Source organism: Lithobates pipiens, unplaced genomic scaffold, assembly GCF_037356315.1.
Source record: "Lithobates pipiens isolate NorthernLeopardFrog02 unplaced genomic scaffold, aLitPip1_a1.2 Scaffold_22, whole genome shotgun sequence".
Lineage (NCBI taxonomy): Eukaryota > Metazoa > Chordata > Amphibia > Anura > Ranidae > Lithobates > Lithobates pipiens.
The window spans coordinates 340,964,770-340,990,534 of NW_027507784.1; positions in this window are offsets into that span (position 1 = coordinate 340,964,770).

Consider the following 25,765-nt stretch of genomic DNA (forward strand, 5'->3'; position numbering starts at 1 on the left):
GGGGGAGCCTCACCTTCTAAAGCTGTGGTTATATTTTGGTGCATATCAATAAAGTGGTAAAAGATTGAATTGTTACCGTATATACTCGAGTATAGGCCGACCCGAATATAAGCCGAGGCCCCCAATTTACCCCAAAAAAACTGGGAAACTTATTGACTCGTGTATAAGCCGAGGGTGAGACATGCCTGTCCATCCCTGTGTGTCCGTCCATCCCTGTGTGTCCGTCCATCCCTGTGTGTGTGTCCGTCCATCCCTGTGTGTGTGTCCGTCCATCCCTGTGTGTGTGTCCGTCCATCCATCCATCCCTGTGTGTGTGTGTCCATCCATCCATCCCTGTGTGTGTGTCCCTCCATCCATCCCTGTGTGTGTGTCCATCCATCCATCCCTGTGTGTGTGTCCATCCATCCATCCCTGTGTGTGTGTGTCCATCCATCCATCCCTGTGTGTGTATCCATCCATCCATCCCTGTGTGTGTGTCCATCCATCCCTGTGTGTGTGTCCATCCATCCCTGTGTGTGTGTCCATCCATCCCTGTGTGTGTCCATCCATCCCTGTGTGTGTGTCCGTGCAGCCTTGTGTGTGTGTCCGTGCAGCCTTGTGTGTCCAGCCTACCTGTGTCCCGAGCCTCCGTCCCGTGCCTCCGTCGTCCCGTGCCTCCGTCGTCCCGTGCCTCCGTCGTCCCGTGCCTCCATCATCCCGTGCCTCCGTCGTCCCGTGCCTCCGTCCCGTGCCTCCGTCCCGTGCCTCCGTCCCGTGCCGAGCCTCCGTCCTTCTGCCATGCCAGGATCGCCGCTCTTCGTCGGCGCCTCGGCGGCCATTCCTCTGTTCAAAAGCCGCGCCTCCCTGTCTGTGATAGGCGGAACACTCAATTTCCCAGCAGTCTGTGTTCCGCCTATCACGGACATCCTCTCATCCTCGTCCGTAGTATGAGGATGAGCGGATGTCCGTGATAGGCGGACCACTGACTGCTGGGAACTTGAGTGTTCCGCCTATCACAGACAGGGAGGCGCGGCTTTTGAATAGTAGAATGTCCGCCGTCTGTCTGCTCGACACGCTGATCGGGCAGGCAGACGGCGATGACTCGAGTATAAGCCGAGGGGGGCACTTTCAGCCTCAAAAAAGAGGCTGAAAATCTCGGCTTATACTCGAGTATATACAGTATTTATTAGCCATTTTGTCACCACCGTGGGTGAGTTCTCTTCACAAAATAGCCACAGCCTGAGTAGAGAAGCCTTCTTCCCAGCAGGCAAGTTGCAGAGAAGGACCTTTGCCCTCTGCGGGGAAGCAGTGGTCCCTCTGTAGAGATCCAACACACTCCCCTACTGAGTCAGACCTATAGCTCTGCAATCAGCAAATCTCATTCTCTCTGCTGATTGGAGAGCTCTAGTACTGACTTAGTGGGGGACATGCGAGACCTCTGTAAATAAAAGATCACTCCATTTCTCCTTCAAAGAGACCATCATCGTCAGAGATTACACAATAGGTAAGGGAAAAATTTCCAGAAAAAGGGGACTTTAAAGGACTATGAACACTCAAGAAGGAATGTTTCGTAAAAAATAAAAATGTTATTAATTAACATCATATCAAAGAAGGAGCTTGTGACGGAACCGATCCCACATTCCGCTTGAGTGCTTCCGTCAATATACCACTTCCTAAGTCTGAATATAGATATCAGATATTCCAACTACTCAGCACAAAACAAGACGAGGCTTGCTTAGCTGCTCAACATGGACTGCTTTATTAGAACCAAAATGCCAAGTATTTATAATACAGTAGAAGACTAAAACCTAACCTAATTAGCATGAGCTAATTATCTAAATCAACACTCAGACTAGTTGACTGAGGGATAAGACTTTTCGGCTCCTAGCTCACTAACAATTCAATAAATGTTACCATAAACATCAACACAGGGTTAATTAGCCCAAACAACAATGTGTGGAATACTCTTACAAGCCAGACTAGACTCATTTACATTATACAAGCCAACAGACAGGTGGCTGGAGTTCATGACATTAGCATCTGACAGTGTGTGTCCCAACAGCATAAGGCAACACACATTATATATACATATATACAGCATTGAATATGACTAGCACAGATTATAGTGGGGTTCTTATTCACCCTGTGCCCCTTAAAAACCAGGGTCCATAATCAGTCGGCAAGAGGCTCGCATTCAGTCCTCTCAAAAAGCCTGTGTCCCGGCTAGGTCTGTCACAGAGCTAAAACACATAATGACATTGAAGCACACATGGAATTTAAACATAAAAAAATGGAAGAAGCCCAAACCAACTGCCAACCAGATGGATGAAATTCAACGCGTTTTGACATGTGAAGTAAGGGAAAAAGGGGAGAGGGCTGAAAGGCTTCCATAAAAATATAAGCAATCTCATGTGTTTGACACTATAAGCACTGGAGATCAAATGCTCAAGGCAAGGAAAAGGAAACGGGGATGTCCACATGAAGGAACCAGCAAAATGTCAGGTCAGGTGCAGCGTCCTCCCCTGCACCACCAGGGTATCGGCCAGAAAGGAGGATGGGGGACAGACAAGAGAGAAAAGGCGAATGGGCAAGTCAACCAAACAAGGAAACACAACAGTACACAACAGTAGTACGACTTTCATCCTATTTTGCTCTGCGACATCAGTCCTACATCCATCCGACTTTCATGAACAGGAAACTACTTTGATCCGACTTTTCAGATAGTACAACTTGTCCTTTGACCAATCAAAACTAACACACAATGGGAGGGGCTACAGCAGGGGGCAGGAAATAACACAAAGTCGGATGTTTAGGACAAGGATCCAACTTTGATCCTACTTCAATGATAGTCAATGGGCTGAAGTAGGATCAAAGTCGGACCAAAGTAGTACAGGGAGCATTTTCAAAGTCGGACCGCCTTGTGTCGGACCAGTTAAGATGGCTCCCATAGGGAAAAATTGATTTTCAAACTCCCAATGTCGGAGCGTGTGTCGTACCAGTGTGAACCCGGCCTCAGTGTCTAATATGTCATCTTTGGCCACTGTTGTTTTTTTAAGGATCACTTCTGATCAGGAAATCCACAAATTGCAGTGCGATCAGACCCCAGGGGAGGATTTTTCCACAGGAGTCTCATAGGTGGAGAAAGTTTTTAAGCCAGAAATGGCAAGACAAAAAACGGTTTACCTATATTCAATGTATATAGAGATGAAAAAGGCCAGAAAACCCCATGATAAACAGCGCCGTCTTCCACCTATGTAGACATGTTGCCTCCAGGAGGACTATCTTAGGCCGCTTTCATAGAAGATCCATGGGCTCTAGGTACATTATGGGTCCTTAGGGGAGTCTGTGCACTGTAGGGGGGTTCTTTACTGTGGGGGGGTCCTGCACTGTAGGGGGTTCCTGCACTATAGGGGGGTCTGCACTGTAGAAGGGGTCTGCACTATAGGGGGGTCTGCACTGTAGAAGGGGTCCTGCACTGTAGGGGGTCTGCACTGTAGGAGGGGTCCTGCACTGTAGGGGGAGGGGTCTGTACTGTAGGGGAAGATTTGGCACTGTAGGGGGGTCTGTACTGTAGGTGAGGATTCTGTACTGTAGGGGAGTCTGCGCTTTAGGGGGGTCTGCGCTGTAGGGTGGAGGGGTCTGTACTGTAGGAGGGTCTGCACTGTAGGGGAGGATTCTGTACTGTAGGAGGGTCTGCACTGTAGGGGGGGGTCTGCGCTACAGGGTGGAGGGGTCTGTACTGTAGGAGGGTCTGCACTGTAGGGGAGGATTCTGTACTGTAGGGGGGTCTACACTGTAGATGGGGGTCTGTATGGTAGGGAGGGGGGTCTGCACTGTAGGGGGTCTGTGTAACATGCAGGGGGTCCAGAGCTGTGAGGGGCTGTGCAATGTAAAGGGGTGCAGGGGTGCAGGGTGCTGTGTAATGTAAAGGGGTCCAGAGGTACAAGGGCTGTGTAATGTAAAGGGGTCAGGAGGTTCAGGGTGCTGCGTTATGTAAAGGGGTCCAGAGGTACAAGAGCTGTGTAATGTAAAGGGGTCCAGAGGTGCAGGCTGCTGTGTAATGTAAAGGGGTCCAGAGGTGCAGGCTGCTGTGTAATGAAAAGAGGTCCTTAGGCGCAAGGTCCTGTGTAATGTAATGGGGTCCAGAGGTGCAGTTGTGGAGAGGGGGGGGTACACAGTAGTGACAAAAAGATATTGAAGGATGCAGAGATATGCAGGGGGCACAGTGGGTGTTTTTACATTTTATGGTGGGGGGGTGCCAGATATAGGATCCGCCCGGGTGCCAAATGCTCTAGGTACACCCCTGAATGGGTCCTCAACTCAGGAGGTGTATCTGACGATCCTTGGGGGGAAAAGGGTATAGAAAAATATTCCTTACTACCCCAGGGTTTACAGGAACTCAGAATCTGATTACAGTGGTGTGAAAAAGTGTTTGCCCCCTTCCTCATTTCCTGTTCCTTTGCATGTTTGTCACACTTAAGTGTTTCGGAACATCAAACCAATTTAAACAATAGTCAAGGACAACACAAGTAAACACAAAATGCAATTTGTAAATGAAGGTGTTTATTATTAAAGGTGAAAAAAAATCCAAACCATCATGGCCCTGTGTGAAAAAGTGATTGCCCCCCTTGTTAAAACATACTATAACTGTGGTTGTCCACACCTGAGTTCAATTTCTCTAGCCACACCCAGGCCTGATTATTGCCACACCTGTTCACAATCAAGGCATCACTTAAATAGGAGCTGCTTGACACAGTAAGGTCCACCAGAAGATCCTTAAAAGCTACACATCATGCCGAGACCCAAAGAAATTCAGGAACAATTGAGAAAGAAAGTAATTGAGATCTATCAGTCTGGAAAGGGTTATAAAGGCATTTCCAAAGCTTTGGGAATCCAGCGAACCACAGTGAGAGCCATTATCCACAAATGGCGAAGACATGGAACAGTGGTGAACCTTCCCAGGAGTGGCCGGCCGCCCAAAATTACCCCAAGAGCGCAGCGACGACTCATCCAAGAGGTCACAAAAGACCCCACGACAACGTCCAAGGAACTGCAGGCCTCACTTGCCTCAGTTAAGGTCAGCGTTCATGCCTCCACCATCAGGAAAAGACTGGGCAAAAATGGCCTGCATGGCAGAGTTCCAAGGAGAAAACCACTGCTGAGCAAAAAGAACATCAAAGCTCGTCTCAATTTCTCCACAACACATCTTGATGATCCCCAAGACTTTTGGGACAACATTCTGTGGACCGATGAGACAAAAGTGGAACTCTTTGGAAGGTGTGTGTCCAAGTATATCTGGCGTAGAAGGAACACTGCATTTCATAAAAAGAACATTATACCAACAGTAAAATATGGTGGTGGTAGTGTGATGGTCTGGGGCTGTTTTGCTGCTTCAGGACCTGGAAGACTTGCCGTGATAAAAGGAACTATGAATTCTGCTGTCTACCAAGAGATCCTGAAGGAGAATGTCCGACCATCTGTTCGTGTACTCAAGCTGAAACGAACTTGGGTTCTGCAGCAGGACAATGATCCTAAACACACCAGCAAGTCCACCACCGAATGGCTGAAGAAAAACAAAATGAAGACTTTGGAGTGGCCTAGCCAAAGTCCTGACCTGAATCCTATTGAGATGTTGTGGTATGACCTTAAAAAGGCCGTTCATGCTCGAAAGCCCTCTAATGTAACTGAATTAGGACAATTCTGCAAAGATGAGTGGGCCAAGATTCCTCCAGGACACTGTAAAAGCCTCATTGCACGTTATCGCAAGCGCTTGGTTGCAGTTGTTGCTGCTAAGGGTGGCCCAACCAGTTATTAGGTTTAGGGGGCAATCACTTTTTCACACAGGGCCATGATGGTTTGGATTTTTTTTCACCTTTAATAATAAACACCTTCATTTACAAATTGCATTTTGTGTTTACTTGTGTTGTCCTTGACTATTGTTTAAATTGGTTTGATGTTCCGAAACACTTAAGTGTGACAAACATGCAAAGGAACAGGAAATGAGGAAGGGGGCAAACACTTTTTCACACCACTGTATATGAGATCTTGAGAGAAAATTCTTTTAGACCCTCCAGGTCTACACTCAACTGCATAGCACCCAACTGTCCCAGATTTCGAGGGATATCCCTGTACCTATCACCATCAATTTTCTACCGGTGGTAGTCCAGCAAGTAGTAGGGAAATATAACTTCCAACCTAATCTAATACATCATGCAATGCTTTAAAATTTTTGTACAAATCATGCAACATGTTGAATCTTTCTATACAATTCTTTATTTATATGTTAAAATAAATCTTTATTATTAGATTTTTTATATATTATATATTACTATTATATATATATATATATATAATTATTTTTTTTCAAATCATTATTTCAAATTGCCTTAAAAATCCCAAACTAGAGGTTCTGAACTATTCCCGGATTTGGTCTGTTCTATATAGTTGTATATAAATTGCACTATTTATTTTTCAAATAGTGTTTCCCGGTGCTAAACCTTTCATCCGATTTCTAAATTGCTACGTTTGTAAATTTCAAAAGCCAATATAAAGCAATAATAGTAGTAAAAAAAAAAGAAGCATACAACACAAGGAAAATGGGGAATGGTAATGGAGCACCGGGGCTTTGTGACACCCAAAGGGTAAATAGGTCAATATCTACACTTAAATTGGCATAAAAGCAAATATTTATTTAGAAAAAGCTAAAATATCCCCTCTCCATGGGAGTAGGGGAAATGACTCGACATTCACAAATATATGACATATAGCGTATGAAAACCAATGCAGAATGATGCAATTGCAGGTACATTGGATGGTGCCTTTTCCAAGCGGCCTCAAAAAAATGTCAAGTATTTTTGAATGTCAAATCATTTCCCCTACATACTTTTGCTAATTGGTGTCCCTCGTTCTCATCTCAAAAAGTTGGGAGGTATGTTGGGAGGTTGGGAGGTATGAAACTGTGCCACACCAAACCATGCACATTGACTAATCTCAATGAGACTAGGCAACACGTGAAAGGAAAGTCTCCTGAAGGACCTCCTCACATACCTAATCCCAATTTCCTAGTATCTAATGCCTCTTCCCTGGAACATGGTGATATGTGTAGCGGTGTGTTGCCACTAGTTACTAACATCAACCATATCACCCTGCTGCCAGACCTTCATATATTACCTTTGAGACAATGAACAGTCATTTGCTTTGTTTTGTTTTTGTTTATTGGGGGCATATAACTTGGTTGGGGAAAAGGGTATATGGGATGCCCATCGATCAAATTACTTTGCCATCATATTTATAAATTATAACTTCGTTTGAGTCCTGAAGAAATAATGCACATGTATAACATCTACAGTCTCTTCCCTGCATCACCATACAGGTTATTGCTCCTCCTCTTTGTAACTTCTGCAGACTATTGCCCCCAGGAATCCTTCCCTCCTGCACAAACCTATTCTGTGGAACATTATGTTTCTCATCACATCCTCTTCTTCTATGCAGAAGAACCCACTCTGAATAGTCACTAATGCTGACTCTTAATTGCTGCTACTAGGCCAGAGGCCTGCAGTACCTCTCCCAGAGTAGTTTTTAGTAGCATGTGCTGAATGATGGACTACTGTTCCCAGCTAGTACAGCCTGCAAATCCTGTGCCCTCGGGCCGCATCGATTTAACACTATTCCCTACATTCTCTCCTCTGTTTCGGGACTCCTCATCAATGACCGTGTAAAGATGAGGACTTCATCCATGGCCGTGTAAGGATGAAGTTCCCTCCCAGACTTCCTGGCATGTCTCCACATCCACTGTGGTACACTCACCGACCTCTCTCTGCCCCAAGTCTATGATGGAGAACTTAACTGGACGGTACGATCCGACAGCTTCTCCTGCCCCTCTGCTCCAGAAACTCCTCATCAATGACCGTGTGAAGATGAGGACTTCACCCATGACCGTGTAAGAGTGAAGCTCCCTCACAGCTGTCCCAGGCCTCCTCCCGTGATTGATGCACCCCCCCCTCACCCAGATGGGGGTGCCCTCCTGCTGCTGTCTAGTACTCCATTCTCCGCTTCTCCTGGCTGAAAAACTCCCCCCCAGTGACCTGTTAGCTTATATGGGAGGCCTGCCCCCTGACAATTCCAGTTGGGGATTGGTCAGGGCTCCTCACATGAGCTGCCTGCCACTCCAGTTCTAGGCCCTGCCCCTCTTCCAGAACATTCTCACTGGAAGCAGGAGAGGCACCTCAGAACTAAAGTACAGGTGGTCACACCCGCTGCTACACTAACCACTCCCTGCCCCCAGATCAAAAACAAACCAGCCTAGCTTGCAGCATAGACCTGCTTAAATTTACCTGTACTGACAGTTCCTTTCAGACCCTTCAGATCTCTACCGAACTGATCCACACCAAACCATGCACATTGACTAATCACAGCAAGTCCAACAGATTCATTGAGCAATTCCCACACAACTGCATTTAACTGATAAACCTTTTTTTTCTCAATTTTCATTAGCATAGAATGAATGACAGCAATATCTATTTACAGGTTAAACAATGATCTCACGTTATGATCAGAAATTACATAGCAGCACTCCTTATGCCACTTAGATAGAGGACCAATGGTTCCTCATCTCCATGTAGAAGGTGCTTCTGATGATCCTTGAGGAAAAGTATAACCAATGGTTCCATATTCCCCCAGAGTTTATGGGAACACATAACCTAATTATGTGAGATCTTGAGGGAGCCTAGACTTGCATAGAGGACCAGTGGTCCCTCATCTCTATGTAGAAGGTACATTTGATCATCCTTGAGGGAACAGGTATGGCCAATAGTTCCATACTTCCCCAGAGTTTATGGGAACACATAGCCTGATTATATGAGATCTTGAATGATCATAGACTCGCATAGAGGACTGGTGGCGGTGGCTCCTCAACTCTATGGAGGAAGTGTATCTGATGACCCTTAAGAAAACTGATATAGCCAATGGTTCCATACTTCCCTAGAGTTTATGGGTACCCAGAACCTGATTATATGACATCTTGAGAGAACATAGACTTGTATAGAAGACTGGTGGGTCCTCAACTCCATTGGGTAGGTGGATCTGATGATGCTTCAGGAAATGGGTATAGCCAATGGTTCCATACTTCCCAAGAGTTTATGGGTACCCAGAACCTGATTATATGACATCTTGAGACCGCGCCCACAGAGCCCTCAGACCACCCTCCCAGGACCTGGATAATCCGAGAGATATCATCTGTAAGCTCCACAAATACACGCTGAAGGACAGAATTATGCAGAAGATGCATGGGAGACAGTATTTTGACTTTGATGGAGCCCACCTGTATTTTTATCAGGACATATCAAGACGCACTCTCATGCAACGCAGGGCTCTCCGACCCTTGCTGGAGGCCCTACATAAAGCGGCCCTGCCCTATCGCTGGGGATTCCCCTTTTACCTGCAGGCATCCAGAGCAGGTAAAAATGCTACACTGCGCACCAAGGATGACCTCCCGCATTTCTTGGATGTCCTGGGCCTTGGGCCGGTTGACTTCCCGGATTAGAGTGTCCCCCAGGAGCATCCGCACCTACAGCTCCCTCAGCCCTGGCTCCCAGGTAAGCGCAGGAGCCACGGACGAGGATGCAGGCGTCCCACTTCTGCCTCCCCCCGCGGATCCTGGGTCACCGCGACGCTAAACATATGACATCTTGAGAGAACATAGAGTTGTATAGAAGACTGGTGGGTCCTCAACTCCATTGGGTAGGTGGATCTGATGATGCTTCAGGAAATGGGCATAGCCAATGGTTCCATACTTCCCCAGAGTTTATGGGAACACATAACCTGATTATATAAGATCTTGAGTGATCATAGACTTGCATAGAGGACCGGTGGGTCCTGAACTCCATAGAGGAGGTACAACTGAAGACCCTTGAGGAAACAGGTATAGTCAATAGTTCCATACTTCCCCGGAGTTTATGGGTACCCAGAACCTGATTATATGACATCTTGAGTGATCATAGACTTGCATAGAGAACCGGTGGGTCCTCAACTCCATAGAGGAGGTGCATCTGATGAAATGGGTTCCAATGGGTTCAACACTTCCCCAGAGTTTATGGGTACCCAGAACCTGATTATATGAGATCTTGAGAGAACGTAGACAAGACCATTCAGACCCTTAAAATCTCTAATAACCTGTACCACACCAAAGCATGCAAGTTGACCCATTTCTGTTAGCCCTTGTACACACGAGATTCCGATGGAATGTGTCCGATCGGACCGTTTTGTCGGATATTTCGACTGTGTGTGGTCTCCATCGGACTGTTTCCAACTTGCCCCGTAAAATTTTCCGACAAAATGCTCCGATCGGACATACTCCGATCATGTGTAGAGAATTTCCGATCGGACAAAGTGCCACGCATGCTCAGATCAAATTCCTACATCAAAGCTATTGGCTACTAGCCTGAACGTAGTCCCGTCGTAACGAAATAATGTCATTACGTTCTGAACGATCGGATTTTCCGACAACTTTGTCCGGCCGTGTGTATGCAACAGTTTCGGACAAAATCCATCGGATTTGATTGTCGGAATGTCCGACCGTGTGTACAGGGGCTGAGAGTAGACCACATATTAAATAGAAAATCTCCGGACCTCCTCACATACATAATCTCAGCTTCCTGCTATCTAATGCCTCTTTCCTCCGTACCTGGTAATATACATGGTAGCCTTTCCCTGCCACTTGGTTCAGCGTCATAAGTTTTTCCTGGTTGACCATATATTGGCGCTCCAGATAGCATAGAACTCTCCGTCCTCTTCTGATCTCAGTAATACCAGCCAGGGCAAAGTGAAGTCACTATGATTAGACAACACTCTATCCATCATCCTGCTCAATTCCTGTTGCTGTCTCCACGGTTTAGGCAACAATTGAGTTAAAGTGACTGAAATAACCCCTTCCCTACATGACAACACAGTTTACTGAAGTCCATTAAACGCTAATTCGTTTTGGATTCAGTAAGGCCGGGCGGTGATAAATTGATGAATTAGGACAAGATACTACGTACATTAGCGGCAGAGACACCCCCCTCCCCCCACCCCCGCTGCTCCTGCCTGTTATTGCTGGCATTGTGCTGCAGATTCTGCTTAACAACCGTTACGATTCGTTATTTACACAAATTTGTTTAGTTCAATTAGTTTAACCCGTTTAATTCGGCTTCATTTATACAATTCAAATCGATTTCGAATTTTCAGAATTCAAATCTATTCGAAAAGTTTTCAAATTCAAATCGTTTTCAAAATCAAAAAGCTTTTGAATTCGAAGAGTTTGCTAATTCGTTTTTGAATTTAAATAGTTTTCCAATTTCTAAAGAGAATTAAATGGAATAGGAAATAAATGAATGGAATAGAAAAAATAAAAAATAATAGAATAGAAAATAATATAACAGAAAATAAAATAATATAATATAATATAGTAAAACAGAACAAAATAGAATAGTAAATAAAAGAACACAATAGAATGGAATAGAAATTCCAATTTAAATAGATTTGAATAGAAAATAACAAAATAGTATAGAAAAAACTGAATGGAATAGAAAGAATATAACCATATTCTATTCTTATCTATTAATTTATATTCTATTCAAAACAAATTATTCTGTTTGAATTTTGTCTATATGGTTATATTCTTTCTATACTATTTAAATGTTTTTAAATTTTATTCTTTTTTTATCTGTTTATTTTATTTAATATTTCTGTTCTATTATTTTCTATTCTATTCTATTCTTTTCTGTTCTAAATCAAATGTATTCTATTCAAAATTCTATTCTATTTTTTTCTATACTATTCTGTTATTTTCTATTCTTTTCTAATCTATTCTTTTCTATTCTAATCAAATTTGAATTGATTGTATTGGGAAACGGTTATATTCTTTCTATTCTATTCTATTGTTATTCTAATTCTCTTAATTTCTATTCTTTTATAGTCTATGCTATTCTTTTTTTTCTATTCTGTTCTTTTTTATTCTTTTCTTATGTATTCAAATTTATTCTATTTGAAATTAGTTTTTTTTTTCAGAAGATGGTTATATTCTTTTTATTTTATTCAATTCTTTCTTTATTCTATTCTGTTCTTTCATTTTCCATTTTGTTCTGTTTTACTCTATTATATCCTTTATATTTTCTGCTCTATTTTTTTTCTATTTTATTCATTTTTTTTCGATTCTATTCCTTTATTTTCTATTCTATTTTATTCTCTTTGGAAATATTACTTGAATTTGAAAATGATTCGAATTGATTCAAAAACTGAATCGATTCGGATTCCGTCCAAAATCCTTTTTTTAGTTTTTTTGGATTCGATGAAATTCTGTTCTATTGTAATTCGGAAATTCGAATACATCCGAATTTCCCAAAAATTAAAATTCGTCCAAGTTTAAATTCAGGATGAAACGGACTGCACATGTCTATTTGTGTGAAAATTGTTAAAAAGTTCACTTGTCTAGCCCTCTCAGGAGAGCTTGCCCAGCCATCATCCCTATCCAGAGCTGCTGGTGGTTGTTGTTGTCTCCATCTTGGAATCGGCACCAGTCCACTTTGCAAGATGCATGATGCGGTGATATACATAGTATCAGTTCCCCCGAGTTCTGACCATAAAATGATGAGAATTCCTGGAATGTCGGCCATAGAAAGATGAACCGGGTCCTTTTAAAAAGAAAATGCGCTTAAAGTGAGCAGTCAAAGCAGGACCCCAGAATTTCATAGTAGACCCCCCCTTTCTTGTCTAAGGGTCTTCTGGCCAGTCCAGTGACATCACGTGTCCTTCCTCTTCTCACCTAGTAGTGATGGCAGGTGGTCCTTAAACACTTCTCTACATAAGAAATGTTTTCATTTTTTTCGCACACACTGGGGGAGGGGATCTGCCCAGGGGGGGTCTGCCCAGGGGGCATCTGCCCAGGGGGATCTGTACTGAGGGGATCTGTACGGGGGGATCTGTACTGGGGAATCTGTACTGTGGGGGGATCTGTACTGTGGGGGGGTCTGTACTGTGGGGGGATCTGTACTGTTGGGGATCTGTACTGTGGGGGGATCTGTACTGTGGGGGGATCTGTACTGTTGGGGGATCTGTACTGTGGGGGGATCTGTACTGTGGGGGATCTGTACTGTGGGGGGATCTGTACTGTGGGGGGATCTGTACTGTGGGGGAATCTGTACTGGGGTGGGATCTGTACTGTGGGGGGATCTGTACTGTGGGGGGATCTATACTGTGGGGAGGTCTGTACTGGGGTGGGATCTGTACTGTGGGGGGATCTGTACTGTGGGGGGATCTGTACTGGGGTGGGATCTGTACTGTGGGGGGATCTGTACTGTGGGGGGATCTATACTGTGGGGAGGTCTGTACTGGGGTGGGATCTGTACTGTGGGGGGATCTGTACTGTGGGGGGATCTGTACTGTTGGGGGATCTGTACTGTGGGGGGATCTGTACTGTGGGGGATCTGTACTGTGGGGGGATCTGTACTGTGGGGGGATCTGTACTGTGGGGGGATCTGTACTGTGGGGGATCTGTACTGGGGGGATCTGTACTGGGGGGCAGCTTCACAGGTGGGACAAGATCCACACTGGGGGGAACTATATTGGTGTACTGAAGGAGCTGTATTGGTGGGGAGGTGTGCGTGCTGGGGGGGGGGGGCTTTACTGGTGGAGGGAGATTTGCACTGATGGGAGCTTTATTGGTATGGGAGGGATCTGAACATTTCATAAGCATCTGTACTGGTAGTGGTTTACAGGCTGGTGCTCAAGCGGTTAATAAATCAGGCCCATTGTGTGCTTGGAGTATGAGAACTTGGATGCCTGATCAGTAGCAGTGGGGATGATTTAATGTTCCGGGTGGATAAACAATCTCATATCAGCAATAATAAATGCTTCATAAACAGAGAGCCACCAGAGGGAGCATCTACAAATCTTTACTTGAAATGTGGGACAGCAAAAAATGAAAATAAGTCACATCAAAAATGGCTTCCAATGATTCCAATGTGCTGTACTGGTGTGGGTGGGGATTTTGTACTGGGGAGAGCTATACTGGTGGGGGTGGGAGATCTGTACTAGGGGAGCTGTACTGGCAGTGGGGGATCTGCACGGATGGACACCATATTGGTGGGGGTGGGGGATATGTACTGGGGAGCTGTACTGGTGGTGGGGAGCTGTACTGGGGGATGCTGTACTGATATGGAGGAAATCTGTACTGGTACAGGGGGGGGATCTGTACTGGGATGAACTGCATTATTGGAGGAGGAAATCTGTATTAGGGGGATCTCTACTGGTGGGGGAGGAGGATCTCTACTGGGGGAAGCTGTACTGGTGATGGGAAGAGATCTGTCCTGGTGGAAGCTGTACTGGTGGTGGGAAGAGATCGGTACTAGAGGGAAGCTGCACTGGTGATGGGAAGAGATCTGTACTGGAGGGAGCTGTAATAGTGGGGGGAAGAGCTTTGTACTGGGGGGAGTTGTACTGGTGGTGGGAAGAGATCTGTACTGGGGGGAAGCTTTACTGGTGGTGGGAAGAGATCTGTACTGGGGGGAAGCTGTACTGGTGGTGGGAAGAGATCTGTACTGGAGGGAGCTGTAATAGTGGGGGAAGAGCTTTGTACTGGGGGGAGTTATACTGGTGGTGGGAAGAGATCTGTACTGGGGGAAGCTGCACTGGTGATGGGAAAAGATCTCTACTGGGGGAAGCTGTACTGGTGGTGAGAAGAGATCTGTACTGGGGGAAGCTGTACTGGTGGTGGGAAGAGATCTGTACTGGTGGTGGGAAGAGATGTGTACTGGGGGAAGCTGTACTGGTGGTGGGAAGAGATCTGTACTGGAGGGAGCTGTACTAGTGGGGGGAAGAGCTTTTTACTGGGGGGATTTGTACTGGTGGTGGGAAGAAATCTGTACTGGGGGAAGCTGCACTGGTGGTGGGAGGAGATCTGTACCGTGGGAAGCTGTACTGGTGGTGGGAGGAGATCTGTACTGGGGGAAGCTGTACTGGTGGTGGGAGGAGATCTGTACTGGGGGAAGCTGTACTGGTGGTGGGAGGAGATCTGTACTGGGGGAAGCTGTACTGGTGGTGGGAGGAGATCTGTACTGGGGGAAGCTGTACTGGTGGTGGGAGGAGATCTGTACTGGGGGAAGCTGTACTGGTGGTGGGAAGAGATGTGTACTGGTGGAATCTGTACTGGTGGTGGGAAGAGATGTGCACGGGGGGAAGCTGTACTGGTGGAGGGGAAGAGCTTTGTACTGGGGAGGGGGGGCTGTACTGGTGGTGGGAAGAGATCTGTACTAGGGGAACTGTACTGGTGGTAAAAAGAGATCTGTACTAGAGGGAGCTGTACTGGTGGGGGGGAAGAGCTTTGTACTGGGGGAAGCTGTACTTGTGGTGGGAAGAGATCTGTACTGATGGGAGCTGTACTGGTGTTAGGAAGAGATCTGTACTGGGGGAGCTGTACTGGTGGTGGGAAGAGATCTGTACTGGAGGGAGCTGTACTAGTGGGGGGAAGAGCTTTTTACTGGGGGGATTTGTACTGGTGGTGGGAAGAGATCTGTACTGGGGGAAGCTGCACTGGTGGTGGGAGGAGATCTGTACTGTGGGAAGCTGTACTGGTGGTGGGAGGAGATCTGTACTGGGGGAAGCTGTACTGGTGGTGGGAGGAGATCTGTACTGGGGGAAGCTGTACTGGTGGTGGGAGGAGATCTGTACTGGGGGAAGCTGTACTGGTGGTGGGAAGAGATGTGTACTGGTGGAATCTGTACTGGTGGTCGGAAGAGATGTGCACGGGGGGAGGCTGTACTGGTGGAGGGGAAGAGCTTTGTACTGGGGAGGGGGGGCTGTACTGGTGGTGGGAAGGGATCTGTACTAGGGGAACTGTACTGGTGGTAAAAAGAGATCTGTACTAGAGGGAGCTGTACTGGTGGGGGGAAGAGCTTTGTACTGGGGAAAGCTGTACTTGTGGTGGGAAGAGATCTGTACTGATGGGAGCTGTACTGGTGTTAGGAAGAGATCTGTACTGGGGGAGCTGTAGTGGTGGTGGAAAGAGATCTGTACTGGGGGAAATTGTACTGGTGGTAAGAAGAGGTCTGTATTGGTGGGGGGAGAGCTGTGCTGGTGGTGGGGAGCTGTACTAGGGGATGCTGATAGGGAGAAAATCTGTGCTGGTGCGGGGGGGGGTGATCTGTACTGGGGGAAGCTGTGCTAGTGGGGGGAGATCTGTACTTGGGTGGAGCTATACTGGTGGGGGGATCTTTGTTGGGGTGAACCTTACTGGTAGAGGAGGAAATCTGTACTTGGGGGAGCTTTACGTGTAGAGAGGGGGTCTGTACTGGTAGTGGTTTACAGGCTGGAGTATGAAAATGAGTGTGCTTGGAGTATGAAAACTCAGATACTTGATCAGTAGCAGTGGGGATGATTTAATGCATATAACCTCATATCAGCAATAATAAATACTCCATATACAGAAGGCCACTAGAGGGAGCATCTACAAATCTTGATATAAAATATGGGACAGCAAAAAAGTCTCATCAAAAATGGTTTTCAGGTGAACATTCCAACGTGCTCTCACTAACAATACACTGTAACAGAAGAAAACAAGCTCCCGGGCAACCAATAAATTACCATCCAAGTCTCTGGCTCTGGCCCCACAATTCCTGGCGGACGTCACGCCATCCGCTCCGCTAAGCCGGCCAACAAGCTAAATAAATAAATAGCACAAATCGCATCCAGTTGGATGACCACGGAGCGAAATAAAGGTTAATGCTGAAATGTTGGATGGGGAAAAAGCACTTCTAGATCTCGGTGGCAGGAGCCCAGAAAGCTGAGAATTTATTTCCAGGATCCCGACCTAAAAATCATTTTTTAACCAGATAATGAAGATGAGTAGCATCTGCGGCTGTAAATTCGATTATATGGGCAGCCTTTTATTTCTAGAGTTCAGTAACAAACCACATTCTGGCCTCTGCGGAGAGAGGGGGGTGATGACGTTTTTTATCAGCGGTTCTTATAGACGGAGCGAGTACATCTGTACAACTACATGCCCCAGCATGACCAGGCCAAGCCTAAAAAATACAAAGGATTGTATTTCAAGGAACATAAAAGGGTCTATTCATACAAAAAAAATTTGCATAGACATTCATCCGGCAAACTTGTATTCACATTCGTTCTCTGAAAATTGGGCAAAAAATAAATGTTCTTCAGGCTATTTTTCTTTTCTGAGCAAATGTTCTTTAATTTTGGGTAATAGTAAAATACCACATTATGGCCACTAGATAGAGCGGAGGATCACAGGAAATACAATATATATTTGCTTATTCTATAAATTTGTTACAGATGTACGCATGTAATTTTTATTTATGCTACTCAACTTCATCTAATCTAGTGGCCATAATCTTGTATTTTACTTCAATAGCCTAAAGAACATTTTATTTTGCCCAATTTGCACAGAATGAATGTACCTTCAAATTCATGGAGGAATGGCTTTGTATTTTTTATTTTTTTTGTATATATTATATTTTTACAATATATTAATATTTATAAAATAATTCTTATAAATTTTTAAATATTATTATGTGTTTATAAATAGACCCTATAGTAACCTGGTATATATTTTATCTAGTTTAGGACCTTTTGTGTTTTTTTGTATTATATTCGGTGTATTTTGGAAGTATTGCTTAGGTTTATTTCATAGTCACTACCTGTATTCAGCAAAGGGTAAGTTGTAGGTGGAAAGTTTCACCTTTTTAGAAGCTGATTTAGGGCTTTTTTTGTGAAGTGTTTTCTTGGTAGCCATTAAAGAGGAGGTCGGTACAAGAAGAGACAGCCTTGGTCTTCCTCCACCTGTGTAATGCCTAATTCCAGAGAGCGCCTATATAATTCCACGTATAAAGAAAGACAAACCATCCAAAAAAATGATGTCATGGGGAATCCCTGAGGAGCCCATGCAGAGAGAATGCCACATGGGTCATACGAGCAAAGCAAGGAAATGGTTAAACCCAATGCTTGGAGCCCCGCTACACAAATAGGACCACATCTTCCAAGAAACCTTTTAACAAAAAGATATTGTTTTCCTGGTCGACATCAAAGAGGAGGTTGGTACGAGAGGAGGCAAGCTAGGTCTTCCTCCACCTGTGTAATGCCTAACACCAGAGAGCGCCTATATGACACCACATATAATGACAGACAAGCCAACAAAAAAAGTAATGACCAACGGAAACCCTGAGGAGCCCATGCAGAGGGATTGCAGACTGCCACATGGGTCACCTGAGCAAAGAAAGGAAAGTGTTAAACCCAATAGGATGGGGGGGGGGGGGGGGCATGATCATGTCAATACTAGGATTGGGAGTGTCAGGACATGTCATTACTAGTATGGGGGTGAGGTCATGTCATTACTAGGATGGGGCTGAGGTCATGTCATTACTAGGATGGGGCTGAGGTCATGTCATTACTAGGATGGGGGTGAGGTCATGTCATTACTAGGATGGGGGTGAGGTCATGTCATTACTAGGATGGGGCTGAGGTCATGTCATTACTAGGATGGGGCTGAGGTCATGTCATTACTAGGATTGGGCTGAGGTCATGTCATTACTAGGATGGGGCTGAGGTCATGTCATTACTAGGATGGGGGTGAGGTCATGTCATTACTAGGATGGGGGTGAGGTCATGTCATTACTAGGATGGGGGTGAGGTCATGTCATTACTAGGATGGGGGTGAGGTCATGTCATTACTAGGATGGGGCTGAGGTCATGTCATTACTAGGATGGGGCTGAGGTCATGTCATTACTAGGATGGGGCTGAGGTCATGTCATTACTAGGATTGGGCTGAGGTCATGTCATTACTAGGATGGGGCTGAGGTCATGTCATTACTAGGATGGGGGTGAGGTCATGTCATTACTAGGATGGGGGTGAGGTCATGTCATTACTAGGATGGGGGTGAGGTCATGTCATTACTAGGATGGGGGTGAGGTCATGTCATTACTAGGATGGGGCTGAGGTCATGTCATTACTAGGATGGGGCTGAGGTCATGTCATTACTAGGATGGGGCTGAGGTCATGTCATTACTAGGATGGGGCTGAGATCATGTCATTACTAGGATGGGGCTGAGGTCATGTCATTACTAGGATGGGGGTGAGGTCATGTCATTACTAGGATGGGGGAAGGGGGCAAGGTCAAGTGATTACTAGGATGGTTTCTACAAAATATTTTGAATTGCCCTCTTAATATGTACATAAATCTCTGAAAAAATTCTTAAGCCACTTGAAGTATCTTAGTGCGTAATGGGAGTATCTTGGCACGCAGTGGAAGGGGTGGGTAATAGTGGGGGGGGGCCCTAGGACAACTTTTGCATCGGGTACCACAAACTTCAAGCTATGCCTCTGCTTGGAGCCTGGCTACTCAATAGGACCACATCTTTCAAAAGACCTTTTAACAAAAAGATATTTTTCTCTTGGTCACCATCAAAGAGGAGGTCGATACGAGAGGAGGCAATTTCGGTCTTCTTCCACCTATGTAATGCCTAACACCAGAGAGCACCTATATGAAACCACATATAATGAAAGAAAAACCAACAACAAAATAATGTCCAGGGGAAATCCTGAGGAGCCCATACAAAGGGACTGCAGAGTGCCACATGGGTCACTTATGTGTTTATAAATAGACCCTATAGTACCTTGGTATATATTTTATCAATTCAGGTTTAGGAGTTTTTGTGTTTCTTGTTTTTTATTCGGTGTATTTTTGAAGTATTGCTTAGGTTTATTTCATAGTCACTACCTGCATTCAGCAAATGGCAAGTTGTAGGTGGAAGTTTCACCTTTTTAGAAGCTGATTTAGGGCTTTTTTGTGAAGTGTTTTCTTGGTAGCCATTAAAGAGGAGGTCGGTACAAGAAGAGACAGCCTTGGTCTTCCTCCACCTGTGTAATGCCTAATTCCAGAGAGCGCTTATATAATTCCACGTATAAAGAAAGACAAACCATCCAAAAAAAATGATGTCATGGGGAATCCCTGAGGAGCCCATGCAGAGAGAATGCCACATGGGTCATACGAGCAAAGCAAGGAAATGGTTAAACCCAATGCTTGGAGTCCCACTACACAAATAGGAAAAGATATTTTTTTTCTTGGTCGCCATCAAAGAGGAGGCAAGTATGAGAAGGGTCGATTGTGGTCTTCCTCCACCTGTGTAATGCCTAACACCGGACCGCGCCTAAATGACACCACATATAAAGGAAGCCAAACCAACTGAAAAAATAATGGTGTTTTCTTGAGAAAAGTCATTGCAATCCAAATATTGTTTGCAGAATAACTCTAAACTAATGAAAGCAATTGGAGGAGGCAAGTATGAGAAGGGTCAATTTTGGATCTATGAGAGAAGGCAATCTGGGTTTTTCACCACCTGTGTAATGCCTAACATCGGAGAGCGCCTAAATGACACCACATATAAAGAAAGACAAACCAACAAAAAAAAATGATGTCCAGGGGAAACCCTGAGGAGCCCATGCAAAGGGACTGCAGAATGCCACACGGGTCACCTGAGCAAAGAAAGGAAAGTGTTAAACCCAATGCTTGGAGCCCCGCTACACAAATAGGACCACATCTTCCAACAGACCTTTTAACAAAAAAGATATTGTTTTCTTGGCAGCCATCAAAAAGGAGGCAAGCATGAGAAGGGTCAATTATGGTCTTCCTCCACCTGTGTAATGCCTAACACCGGACCGCGCCTAAATGACGCCACATATAAAGGGAGCCAAACCAACCGAAAAAAAAAAATAATGGTGTTTTCTTGAGAAAATTCATTGCAATCCAAATATTGTTTGCAGGATAACTCTAAACTAATGAAACCAATTGTGCAGCGGGCAGAGAACTAATCTAATGGAAACCATTCAATCAAACCGTACTTCTTCTATGGCTTCTCTTCGAAGTGTTTGAAACATAAAATCAGTTATGAGTCACAGGCGCCTTTCTGGCTGAAAATGTGAGCAATATCCTCGCTATTAAACTTCTATAAAGTCACGGCGGGAAGACGGGAGGCGTACTTCGGAAGAGACGAGTTCCCGCGTGACGCCTCTGGTTTTAGAGGCTTGTCATGCACACATCAGACCCAGATAAATTATCACTAATCAGCTCGCCGTATTCATTTCAATATGTTCTTTTTTTTTTTTTTTTTTGCTTCATTTTGAGTCTCCTGAGAATTGATTTTTTAAGTAATGCTCCTTCACGTTGTCACTCGCCTCCTTTAGTAACAGCGCCAGATGCACTTTCCACTCCACCTGAATCCTGCTTCATTCCAATTTTCTGCTTCCGCGCTTTTAATTCCACTGTTACAAATGGCACCGTCCTCTTCTCCGCTAATATCATTCGGTCCTGTGCCCTGGCGGGATCGGCGCCGTGAAATGCCATATGTTTTATGACTCATACGTTTATGCAATGCGCTTTTAGGAATACTTTGGGGCATAATGCAACTTTATTTCTTGAATTAAACGTGGAACTCGCTCGCCTGCAATAATATTTTCGATGTGTTGGGGGGGGGGGGGAAGGGGGGGGGGAGAGTTTGGAAGAGGCTTAACATTTTAGAATTGATACGGCGAGATGAAACAATGTTTAATTTTCTACTTGTTTTTTTTTCTATTAAATGGAGAAGAAGAAGATTGTTGTTTTTTTTCAGGACAAGAAAAGTCAACTTTTTCAGTAACTTTACTCATGCCTCTTTTTTGAGGTGGCCTGCCAACCTTTTTCTGGGGATTAGCTGAAACCCTCATAAATATATTCCAAACAGCCAGGGCTGGACTGGGACAGAAATTTGGCCCTGGACTTCATCCAGACCAGGCCCACTTACATTTTGAGTGTCCCATCAGAACCCTCTTACATCAGAGTGTCCCATCAGCACCCCCTTACATCAGAGTGTCCCATCAGCACCCCCTTACATCAGAGTGTCCCATCAGCACCCCCTTACATCAGAGTGTCCCATCAGCACCCCCTTACATCAGAGTGTCCCATCAGCACCCCCTTACATCAGAGTGTCCCATCAGCACCCCCTTACAACAGAGTGTCCCATTACCAGCCCCCTTACATCAGAGTGTCCCATCAGCACCCCCTTACATCAGAGTGTCCCATCAGCACCCCCTTACAACAGAGTGTCCCATTACCAGCCCCCTTACATCAGAGTGTCCCATCAGCACCCCCTTACATCGGAGTGTCCCATCAGCACCCCTTACAACAGAGTGTCCCATTACCAGCCCCCTTACATCAGAGTGTCCCATCAGCACCCCCTTTACATCAGAGTGTCCCATCTGCACCCTCTTACATCAGAGTGTCCAATCACCAGCCCCTTACATCAGAGTGTCCCATCAGTAGCCCCCTTACATCAGAGTGTCCCATCTGCACCCTCTTACATCAGAGTGTCCCATCAGTAGCCCCCTTACATCAGAGTGTCCCATCTGCACCCTCTTACATCAGAGTGTCCCATCAGCAGCCCCTTACATCAGAGTGTCCCATCAGTAGCCCCCTTACATCAGAGTGTCCCATCAGCACCCCCTTACAACAGAGTGTCCCATTACCAGCCCCCTTACATCAGAGTGTCCCATCTGCACCCTCTTACATCAGAGTGTCCCATCAGTAGCCCCCTTACATCAGAGTGTCCCATCTGCACCCTCTTACATCAGAGTGTCCCATCAGCAGCCCCCTTACATCAGAGTGTCCCACCAGCAGCCCCTTACATCAGAGTGTCCCATCAGCACCCCCTTACAACAGAGTGTCCCATTACCAGCCCCCTTACATCAGAGTGTCCCATCAGCACCCCCCTTACATCAGAGTGTCCCATCTGCACCCTCTTACATCAAAGTGTCCCATCACCAGCCCCCTTACATCAGAGTGGCCCACTGAGCCATCGGCCCACCGGGAAACTCCCGGGTAGTCCCAATGGCCAGTACATACCTGCAAACAGCCCCTCTTAACCTCCACCCACCAACTCTAGAAGTTTCTACAACCTTCTAGACCAGGGGGAGGAGCTGTAAGGATGAGTCATCCAGCCCTGATCTCTCACTGAACCCTTACCCATTATTCACAGCTTAGTCCTGAGCAGAATACATTTTCCTGCACCACCAAACTACACTACATTGTAAGCATGCATACATTCCTGACAAAATATACACTAAAGGGCCTATTGTATGTACAATATTTGAACAGCAGCTAATCTTCATATGCAGTAATCCTAAACTGGGCGAAAAAAACGAATATTCTTTAGGCTGTTGTGCTCTGAAGGAATATTCTTTTTATTTTGGGCAGTTGTAAAATACCACGTTATGGCCACAAGATGGAGCTGAGGAGATAGGAAATGCATGTGTCCTTGTAGCAACAGATACATTGTAACAATTCTGTGCTTTATAAAATGAAAGGCAAACTATTTCCTCCACCCTAAACTCACTCATCCGGGTCTTTATGGACCTTGCTTTGTGCACTGGTGGATAGTAATGTTGGAACAGGAAGGGGCCGTCCCCAAACTGTTCCAACAAAGTTGGAGCATGAAATTGTCCAAAATGTCTTGTATACTGACGCCTTAAAAGTTCCCTTCACTGGAACTAAGGGGCCAAGCCCAACCCCTGAAGAACACCCCCCACACCATAATCTCCCACTCCACCAAATGATTTGGACCAGAGCACAAAGCAAGGTCCATAGAGACATGGATGAGCTAGTTTGGGGTGGAGGAAATTGACTGGCCTGCACAGAGTCCTGACCTCAACCTGATAGAACACCTTTGGGATGAATTAGAGCGGAGATTGCGAGACAGGATTTATCATCTAACATCAGTGCCTGACCTCACAAATGCTCTTCTGGAAGAATGGTCAAACATTCCCATAGACACACTCCTAAACCTTGTGGACGGCCCTTCCCAGAAGAGGTGAAGCTGTTATAGCTGCAAAGGGCGGAGCCAACTCAATATTGAACCCTACGGACTAAGACTGGGATGTCATTAAAGTTCATGTGCGTGTAAAAGCAGGTGTCCCAATACTTTTGACAATATAGTGTATCTTCAGCCTCCATCCATACCGTTCATGTGCAAGAGGCCTTAGTGATAACTTAGGATCCACCTGAAGCTCAACTGAGCTTTAAATTTAAAGCCCAGTCCAGAAAACAAAACAAAAAAAATATTGCGCAAGGTCACACGGCGCGCTCAGATTGGTCCTGCAGCCTCCTGGGACATGTGACGTGTTCCAGGAGACTGTGGGGCCAGTGGTGTCGCTATGGGGGTCCAGGGAGTGTGGGCTGCACCCAGGTGACACCATCAAGTAGTAAGTGATATCTGACCGCGATGGCGTCACCCCCCGCTCACAGATTGGCACACCGCCACTGAGCACATCATTTACAAAGCCTGGTTTGGGGTGCGCACCGTGACTGTGCGTTGGTGCGCACCGAAAACAACTAGCCCGCCCCAACACCCTGCAGGGCACTGTTGGAAGGCTAAACAGGAAAGAGCCCGATGTCCTGCTGTCACTCCCAGTGCTGGGACAAGGTCTTCTAGAGCCCAGGGCAAACCATGCCAAACTGCGCCCCCCCCCCCCAAGATGTATGAGTATTATGTGGCAACAAAGATCCTCCTCAACAAAAAAGACTGAGCACTAATCCCTTTCACTCCCCCAAGCATTATTTTCCCTCCTCCCAGTACAAATCCCCCCCCTTTTGAATCCCCCTCCCAGCACAAATCTTTACCCCCCATCACCCAAATCCCCCAGAACAAATGCCCCCCCCCCCCCAAAAAAAATCACAAAATTCTCTACCCCTAAAAATTCCTAATTTCCCCTCCCAGTATACATCCTCTCTCTCCCCCCCCCCCCCAACTGGAAATCCCCCCTCCCCCAGCACAAATCCTCTTCTCTCATTCCCCTTCCCCACACAAAGCCCCCTAAATTAACAACTCTAGCATACCCCCACAATTTCCCCTCCTAGAACAACACTTACCCTCTGCCACCCTCCAAGTCTGGGCCGTCTTTAATATAGATTGGGCCCTGGGCAAAATTTTTCTTGCCCCCCCCCCCCCCCCCCCCCCGATGCAATTTCCCTCTCCGCCTACTCTGAAACATACAATAAATAGCAGCTAGATCTAAAATCAGTTTTCTGTATCAGATCAGGCAGCAATTGCGATTGGTTGCCAGCAGTTACAGCATATCATTGCTGCTTACTGACTAGTTGCTAGAGGTTACAGCACACGTTACGGCTCACTGATTAGTTGCTAGAGGTTACAGCACATCACCTCCTCACAGCAGGGGAGCATGATATACATAGGAATGCCACCTTTATTTACATATCAATGCCGCCAGCCGCAGCTATTTACTTAGTATTGTCACCGCTATTTACATATGAATGCTGGTTATTTATATGTAAACACAGGGTCTGCAGGTGAGTCACTTGCACACAACAATAGGGCAGAGATGGGCAGCATTAGTAGCAGCACTGCACACTGAGATATTGGGACACAGCACAGAAATAAAACTTCAAGGGACAAGGGAATTTAAACCTGGATAGTTGGCAAGTATGAGGCAGCTGTTTTGGGCCCCACAACAATGACAGGGCCCAGGGCAGCTGCCCCTTTTGCCCTGCCTTAAAGATGGCCCTGCTCCAAGTTCCCCCTTCCAACAAAAAATTCCCTCCCCCCCCCCCCCCAATCTCCTTGCGGTGCCCCCTTCACCTCACATGGAACCACAAGTGCCCAGGGCAGCCGTCGCTTCTGCCCACCCCTTGTCCCGGCCCTGGTCACTCCGCAGTGGCAGGAAAGAGCACTGTGGCAGGTTAGGGGGGTGGG